The sequence below is a fragment of the Hippichthys cyanospilos genome, chromosome 4 (genome assembly GCF_059441005.1).
Source record: "Hippichthys cyanospilos isolate Australia breed blue-spotted pipefish chromosome 4, RoL_Hcya_1.0, whole genome shotgun sequence".
In the NCBI taxonomy this organism is placed as follows: domain Eukaryota; kingdom Metazoa; phylum Chordata; class Actinopteri; order Syngnathiformes; family Syngnathidae; genus Hippichthys; species Hippichthys cyanospilos.
The window spans coordinates 23866979-23875642 of NC_142372.1; positions in this window are offsets into that span (position 1 = coordinate 23866979).

An 8664-nucleotide genomic window follows, 5' to 3' on the forward strand; every position below is an offset into this window, starting at 1 on the left:
ATTCCTTTATTCTGTACCTACTGAATAATTCATTCAACAATAGTGCTGGGTATTTTGTCTTAAAAGTGTATTGCAATATTTTGCGATTCAGCAAAGGCATATTGCGATACGTTTTGCGATATTTTGGGCAATGTTTGTATAAAAAAAAAAAAAAAAAAATCTATGGCAAATATATTAGCAATGACTGAAAAAAGAAGGATGTTATTAGAATAGACAAATTGGATTGATTCTTTTTCAGAAGCCACACATCACTGACTCATGCTTAAAAAAAAATATCAATATATGCTTAGAAAAAAAAGGAATGCTATCTTCGTATCACCAAGTTTTCCCTTTTCTGCTGGATGCCCTCCTTCTCTGCTGACAATCACGACATTAAGGCGTTTGAACACCGATACGTAATATGTTAGAAACTGAACATTGTATTGCAATACGCATATTACGTCACTTCGTATTGCAATATATTGATATATCGATACTGTCGCCCAGCGCTATTAAATCACTATTTTTGTAGGCACAACAAGCCAGAGCAAGATGATAGGAAGACATTTGAAGGCTAGGTCCTCAAATTCAGCTTCCTTAAGGTTTGACTGTTCACATATACCTGTCCAGAAAAACAACCAATTTGAATATTATTGGAGAGGTAAGGTAGTCATCTTCCTTGGAAACGTGAGACTTCTGTATATTCTAATCCTAATATTGACAATAAAAATGGATTATAAAATAACACAGCACATTTTGAAAAAGAATATTGGCAACTAGATATCACCCACTCAGCACCAGATGTCTGCAGGATGTTGGATTTTGGGCTAAATCTGGTCCATCCATTTTCGATTAAATTTAGTCCAGAAAAAGCTGTCAAAATCTGGTTTGTGTTACAGCCCGTCCAATATGGTCGAAATCCTGTCCTAATATAGTCAATGGTAAAAGGGCTATTTAACACTTCTAATATTGTCCAAATTTAGTCAGAAAATAGTAATTGAAAATTGGCTTCTATTATAGCCAGTCCAACAATGGTGCAAGTTTTTGTCCAAAAAATAGTTCTTTAAAACCAGGACATATTTAAGCGGATGTGGTCAGTCAAAATCTGCTGAAAAATACTCATGGAAATAAATGTGGTCTTTAGCCCATATAACAGGGTCCAAATTTTGTCCAAAAATAGTTCAATTTAAAGTTATTTGAATATCCCTGAATCACCAGTCTAAGAGTAATTCACAGGTGGAAAAGGAAATCATACAGAACATCAGAAATACACAACAGTATCTCCTGAACCATGTGCCCTGATGAGGAAGGAAAAATCCCACCTGGGGAAAATGAGAAACCTTCAGAAGGGACCGCAAGTGGGTGGAGCCCCCTTCTAGGTTGAACAGGTAGCACTAGATGGCAAGTGTTAAATATAACACGTTGTGCCGTATTGAGCAGTAAGTTTCCAGTTCATAGATACCTGGACGGCAGGCGATCTGGTAAGATCCTCATCACAGTCAGGTGGATCCATCCTAACAAAACGCGCATTGGTCGATTGCCGCAGGTCTGCATGACAGCAGTCAATTGGTCTCTCACCATCTAGCCCCCTCTTCAAACCAGGAGAAGGAGGCAGGAAGGAGAAGAAGGAAGGTGCTGTCAGACAGACCCATTAACTAAATGCATGAGTATTCAGTAAAAAATGCGTTTTCAGTTAGGTTTTAAAGAGTTCCACTGTAGCAGCAGCACACATTTCCAATAGTAGGGCATTCCAGAGCACTGGCACGTGAATGAAAAAAGCTCGAGATACAGCTGACTTCTTTTTAGCCCGCGGGGTTATTAACACACCAGCGTTTTATGACCAAAGTTTTTGGGATGGAACATACAGTAATAATAAGTGGACGAGATAGGAAGGAGCTAAGCCCTGTAAAATTTTATGAGTGATTAACAACACCTTAAAATCGCATCTTATGTGTACTGGAAGCCAATGCGGGTTGACTAATATTGGGGTAATATTAAGTGTAGCTTCCATCCATCTAACGCTGTGTTCCGGGGTCGCTTATTTCATCCAATTCCAAATTCAAAATTTGTGAAAGATTTACAGACGAGCCAGTGTTTGTCATTTCTACCTGAAAGAATTGTAGGAAGGATATGTATTATTACCAATCTAATAAACATCATTTTGAGTTGAGTGACAAGGTGGGTAACTGGTTAGCACGTCTGCCTCACAGATCAGAAGTCCTGGATTCCATTCCAACTTGCCTCGGCCTTCCTGTGTGGAGTTTGCATGTTCTCCCTGTGCTTGAGAGTCTTCTCCGGGCACACTGGTCTTTTCCCTTATGCCAAAAACATGGAGGTGTAATGGACACTCCAAATTGCCCTTGGGTGTGATTGTGAGTGTGAATGGTAGTTTGTCTCTGTCTGCCCTGTGATTGGCTGGCAACCAGGTCAGGTTGTCCCCAGCCTACTCCTCGAAGAGAGCTGGGATAAGCACCACAGCAAGGCGGTGACCCTAGTGAGGAAAATCAGCTAAAGAAAATGGATGGATGCGTGAATTTTAAGTTGAACAAAAAGGGATGCGTTTTCATACCTGCTTTGCCTGCCAGCATTTTACACACTATAGTTGTATAGGTGAATCGATCACATTTGCCGTAATTGCTCAAATTCTTGTTTTCTTCCAAGTTTGCCTATTCCCCTTTACTGTTAAAGATCAGTAAACTAATGGACAATAGATACTAGACAAAAATAATTCGGGTTGAAATAAAATGATATTTTGAATGGTAATTTTATCTATAATGAAAAAAATACTTCATGAATAACTACCTGGCTCTACGTGACAGTCTTTGCCCTCGAAATTGAATGCAACTGCCTTGTTGATGTAATTCCACAGATTTACAATTGGGTTTAAGTCTGGATTTCATTCTGAAATTGTCTTGCTGATGTGTTTTGGATTGGTCATCTGCCAGTGCGTTTTAGAAAAGATGTAACTATAGAATGTCTCGAAGCGTCTTCTTGCGTCTGACTTGTTTGCGAGTTGGAAACTGCGGGTCGAGGAACAGAACAGATTTATTTATTGTATTGTATTGAACTTCAGAACATAAAACTTGGATGAGAGCGAATTGTTTCTTATTTGCGTCGTCTAATTACAAAATGTTTTATTAATCACCGATTAATGGAGATTGAATGACCACGCTGGAATTGATTTTGGTAACAATGCAAATACCTAAATCCATGTCAGTTCCAACAATTCCTTCATCACTGTTTTGGGGCAACGTTTGCAGGCTGTCTGTACACCACTTTCATTTTTTTTTTTCTGTTTAGAGAAAATAGCTCTCACTAGATCCTTTCGCAGCAAACAGTCCAGGAACTCTGTGGCCCATAAGTTTGCCTTCATACCGAGGGACAGCGGACCGGGTGGCTAATTCAAATTGGACTGATGCTGTGAGGCAAGGGTGCCAAGCTGCACTCTCCCTTCTGTCTAACAAGTGGAGCTAATTAAAAAGGTGAATGACAAGCAGGATGATGAACCAGAGAAGCTGCCACACACTGCATGAGAATGGAGCCCAATTAGCTTTTTCTTCATTTATATGCAGCTTTGATAGCTTGATACTAATAAACTGATATATGTCATTCGAGCAGTGCAATCTATCAACAAAGCTACAAGTCGCTGGCGGAGCGAGCACTTTGCCTTTTTCAGCAAGTGCTTTGTGACAGGAAGCCTGCTAAAAGTAGACAGCGGAAAGGAGCATCTGCACTGACATCGATCGGCGGGTGTGGGCCCGCTGCAGTGTGTGCTCGCTCCGTGCTCTTTTCGTGGGCTTGCATCACGGAGAGCTTGCCGGAGGACACGGAGAAGCTCGCCGGCACGGAAGCGCACGCAAAAGACCTGCCATGTCCCCCTGCATGTGCTTTGAGATGCGGAACTTTTGGGGAAGTGCACGCCACAGAGCGGGCGCCAGCTGTGTTGGGTTTCGGATCCCTCACAAGTCGGTTTCAGTTGGGTGTGGGCCCGCTGCAGTTGGGACGTGATCAGTGTGTTCTTTTTGAGGCTTTGCGTCGTGGAAAGGAGTGCCAGGAGGCACAGAAGCTGAAGGCGAGCGCCGGTAAGCGCTTGGACAGCCAATGGGACCCAATGGACACCCAATGGCAGTTTCCTTAACAATGAGAAGTAGAAAGGGCGGCAAAGTCGCCAAAAGACACGTTGCTGACACCTGCCTTGGCCTGGCGTTTCCGCGTCACCCGGCAACAACAAAAACCTATGCCAAGAATACTGAAGGAACTGAACATCAGCTGTAGTGGGTTTCTGATCCAGATTGACGAGACGTAAACCTGCATGAGCTGGTGTTCTGTCCGTGTGTTTTTTAAAAACATATTTTTTTAAAGCTCCACGTCCCAAACGCACTAGCTCATGGCGGCCGTTAAGTCAGCGACACGCTTTTCGCGTAGTTGAAGCAAATAGGCTTTGGATGTTTCCTCGTAAATACTCAGTAGAGTCTCGACCAGAGCACCCACCAATTTTTTCCCCTTCCGTTATTTCAAAATATTAAACTAGCCACAGTGAAAACGAAGCATAATGGCGGATGCTGATACGTAAACAACCCACCCCAAATTCAGGCAACCAATCAGCGTTCGTCAGCACAACACGCCCCGCCCCACTTGAGCTACCCGGGTAGCAAGCCGAAGACCCTCGGGACAACTAGGCCCTTAGCAGGTTCCTGGTAGACGCTTAGGGGAACCCTCCACATCTGGAACGTTTTTGGTGTGAACGGAAAGGGAAACTCAACCTAGCAAGTGTTCCTGAAAGTGTTCCCTTGAAAGGGACTACTGTGGTTTGCTGAAGTCTTAAAATTTTAGGAATGGCTTTCTGACCCTTTCCATAGTGATAGATTGAATGACTCACACAATTTAGATTTTAGAAAAATTCGAACGCAATTTTGATTCGTTGCGACGAGTAAAAAATTCGAACCCTCACAATTTTGATTCGCAGCCACAAGAAAACATTTCAAACGATTTCGAATCGTACTCACAGCAAAGCATTTAAAAGACAAAACGATGACTGTTACAAATTGTTATTCACGCACACATCTTCCGTCATACTTTTAGAGCCTAAATGCTGGTTCTGTCGTGGACTACTTTGTGTCCTACTGATGATGAATCTACCCTGTCACGAATCAGTGATTATTTTAACATTCACTGGCAGTGACAGGCATCTATATATCAATAGCATAAAACTGGGAAGTCTGGCAATGATTGAGTTAAAGACAGGCTCATAATTTATGTCACAGTGATGCTCCTGAAATTAGCGCAAGTAAATGACAATTATCTATACTCAAGACATAATGTGATTCATATGCATGGAAGGTTTGAGATAGAGACTCTCGGGTGCCAAAGCAGAAGCAGCTGGTTATCTGCTTTAACCTCAAAATAATTCCAACACTATGACTATAAATCCCCGTCATCCGAAGCACAAAATTTAGTCTTATCATTGTAAATTAAGTTGACCGTGACCAAACAGTTCCTTTTGTTATGACTCTGCTTAAAAAAAATATAAATATAAATACTATAAAAATATAAGTTCCATGACTCTTTCCACTAAGAAAATGACAGCACAGGCTCTTCAAAGGCAAGGTGACTGATTTGAGTGAATGCTCGTTCTGCCACTTTCAATGAGAGCTAATTAGGTGATCAGAGCACCAGAACAGTTGTAAATTATAAAGTCTCTTGACATGTACTTTAAAATTGCTCAGAAGAAAGGGTCAATCAAGCAAGCAAGGTCTATTTCAGTTGCATAAGCAGCACCCATAGCTTTTTTTTTTCTATGTAGTCTATCATCTAAACCGGAGGTCCCCAAGTGCCAGTCCGCACCCCGGTACCGGTCCGTGAATCAAATGGTACCGGGCTTCATATGCAGCACCCGAAATAATGATGTTTTGGAGCCCATTTAGTTAACCCATATAACGGTAGATCTGTGCTTTATTTGTGCTTTTTCGGCTTGATCTTTGTTTTTTGGCACTGCCTCTGGCCGCTGTTATTACATTTTGTAGTGAGGAAGGACGGTGTGACTTCAATTGAGAGCAGTCACTGTTGGTGACACACACGTTGTTCTCTGAAATCTGGCCCACGAGTGTCTGTGAATTGTACTTTCTTTCTAAGAATGATGTCATTGAATGTATGCCCAAAATGTGTTCGTTTGTTGATCCAACAACTTGTGACTGTGGATACAATTGCTCACTAATGTTCGTTCATAGCTTCAGCATGTTATATAAGGCTGCCTTGTACGTGTTTAGCTTATTAGCATTTTTGTTTGTGCTAAGTATTTCCCTTTGGTATATGTTAGCATAAACAAAAGTTTAGCATTGATAGGTACTCATTTGCATCCAATTGACATTTTGTATTGAAATGAATTGCATTGGTAATTCTGTTATGATTGATTTAATCAATGTAATTTGTGTACATTTTTGTAAAATATATCATTCTCGGGACATACCTGAGTAACTGATCTATAGCGATGTTTGCTATTGAAGAGAGAGACGCTGACAGCCTTTGACTGGTATATCGTTAATGGTGAGCTCATATTTTATGTGCATGTTATACAGTGATCCCTCCTACTTCGCGGTCTCAGATATCGCGGTCTCAGTACTTTGCGTTTTTTTCCAGGAAAAATAAAAAATATTTCAAAATAAAAAATAATTTAAAAAATGTGCAAAAATGTACAAAAACTGAAAAGAGCAAAAAAAGTACATTATACAGTACTGTATTAATCAATTAGCGAAGTAATATTAGTTAATAACTATGTTAAGAATTCTTCAAGCGTTAGAGTTCGTGACGTTTTTTATCTTATTTTGAAATGTGTGCTTTTAATTTGTCGGGTCGCGTTGCATTTCCGTTTCTTGTTTTCCGTTCTCTGCGGTCATTTGGCTCGTTACGGTGACGTAGTGAATGACGACTACGTAAGCTCATATTTATAGTTTATTATCATTTATGTTGATAACGCACGCTACTGCCTATGTTTGGTTAGTGATGAATGTTTATTCTGTTTATGTGTTCGTTTGTGTAGAGGTTGCACTTTATAGTTGTTGTTAGTTGTTGCTAACCCGCTAATGTCGGCTAAAAATACAGTAAATTCATAATTATGTGTTTATATGTTAGTTGACTTACTTTAAGATTGTTCTTGATTTATTTTTCAACAGAGACTACACGATACACCATACATGAGCCAAAATAAATGTGAAGTTCAACGTGATGACTTGTGTACTCTTTCACCAGAGTCTTGGTGCAGATAACCAGTCCTGAGAACAAATTCTCAACAAACTAAGTAATATTAGTTATTTAATGAATATACAATAATGTTAATAAGGATAATGTAATGTTAAATAATAGGAGAAAGGAAATAAAATACAAAAAAAAAGATTGTTTATGGTTACTGCTGGTTACTTATGGTTACTACTGGTTACTATATATATTGGGGCGTACATAGAAATCTAGGAACTGATACCCTTCTTCGCGGGTTTCAGCCTTTGCGCGGGGTTGATAGCCCCCATTAAGCGCGAAGTAGGGGGGATCACTGTATTTGCCCCTTGCCATATACCTTGATCAATCGGTGGTGATGAAAGTTGAGGACCCCTGATCTAAACCTACCCTGCAAAATCATTGATTACAAGGTTTGTCGAAAAATCTACAACTCAATATGAATTAATACTAAATCTAGTAACGCTATAAGATGTTCAATTCATTCATTCATATTTCAAAGGTTCAAATGTGAAATTGTTCCAGCACAATTATTTACATTATTTAATGTTCACTAAAATGTAAACTGTAAAGTTAGTTATTCTCATTGTTACCAATATTTCTTGATTGTTGAACTGCAATCGAGTTCATCCTGAAACTGTTTTCTGATTTTTTTGTACAAAAGAAACCTGAACCAACCAAACCCATTTCTTTTTTTTATTTTTAACTGCTCAGTGGGCTTTGGGCTTATTTTCATTTACTCTCATGCCATGATTGCTGGCATCCCCAGCCAACTGTCTGCTTCACAGGTCCATATCCAATTTAATGCTTTTCTGCACCTGCCTGGCATATATGAGATGGTGCAACATAGTCAGTTTCACGTTCTCTTTTTTTAAATTGTTTACCTGGTAGAGTAGTGCTTTATATCATGTTCGTCCTTTGTATATATATATATATATATATATATATATATATATATATATATATATATATATATATATATATATATATATATATATATATATATATATATATATATATATATATATATGTATATATATATATATATATATTTAAACACACAAACACAAACATGATATAAAACACTACACTACACTACACTACATTATTTGTGTGTGAGTGTTTGTGTGCATATGTAGAGTCATTTCCGCATAGGAATTGGGATTCTTATTTATTATGATTCGGAATCGATGTAAAATGTCCCAAAGATCAATCTTATGAATTTTGAAAAATAAATAAACCAACTTCCTTCAGCTTCTGTACAATGCCGATAGCGTGTTGTGTCATGAAAAGTCAAGCTTGGAACAGGAATGCACAAAAGCAAACAATGGAGGAAATTCAACCGCACAGTCCTCATTGAAGGCAAGAAATTACAACCTTGTAGTGTAGTGTTCTTCATCAAGATTCAAACCTGTAACCTTAGAACCGTGAGGTAGATGTAACAGCAGTTCCACTAAT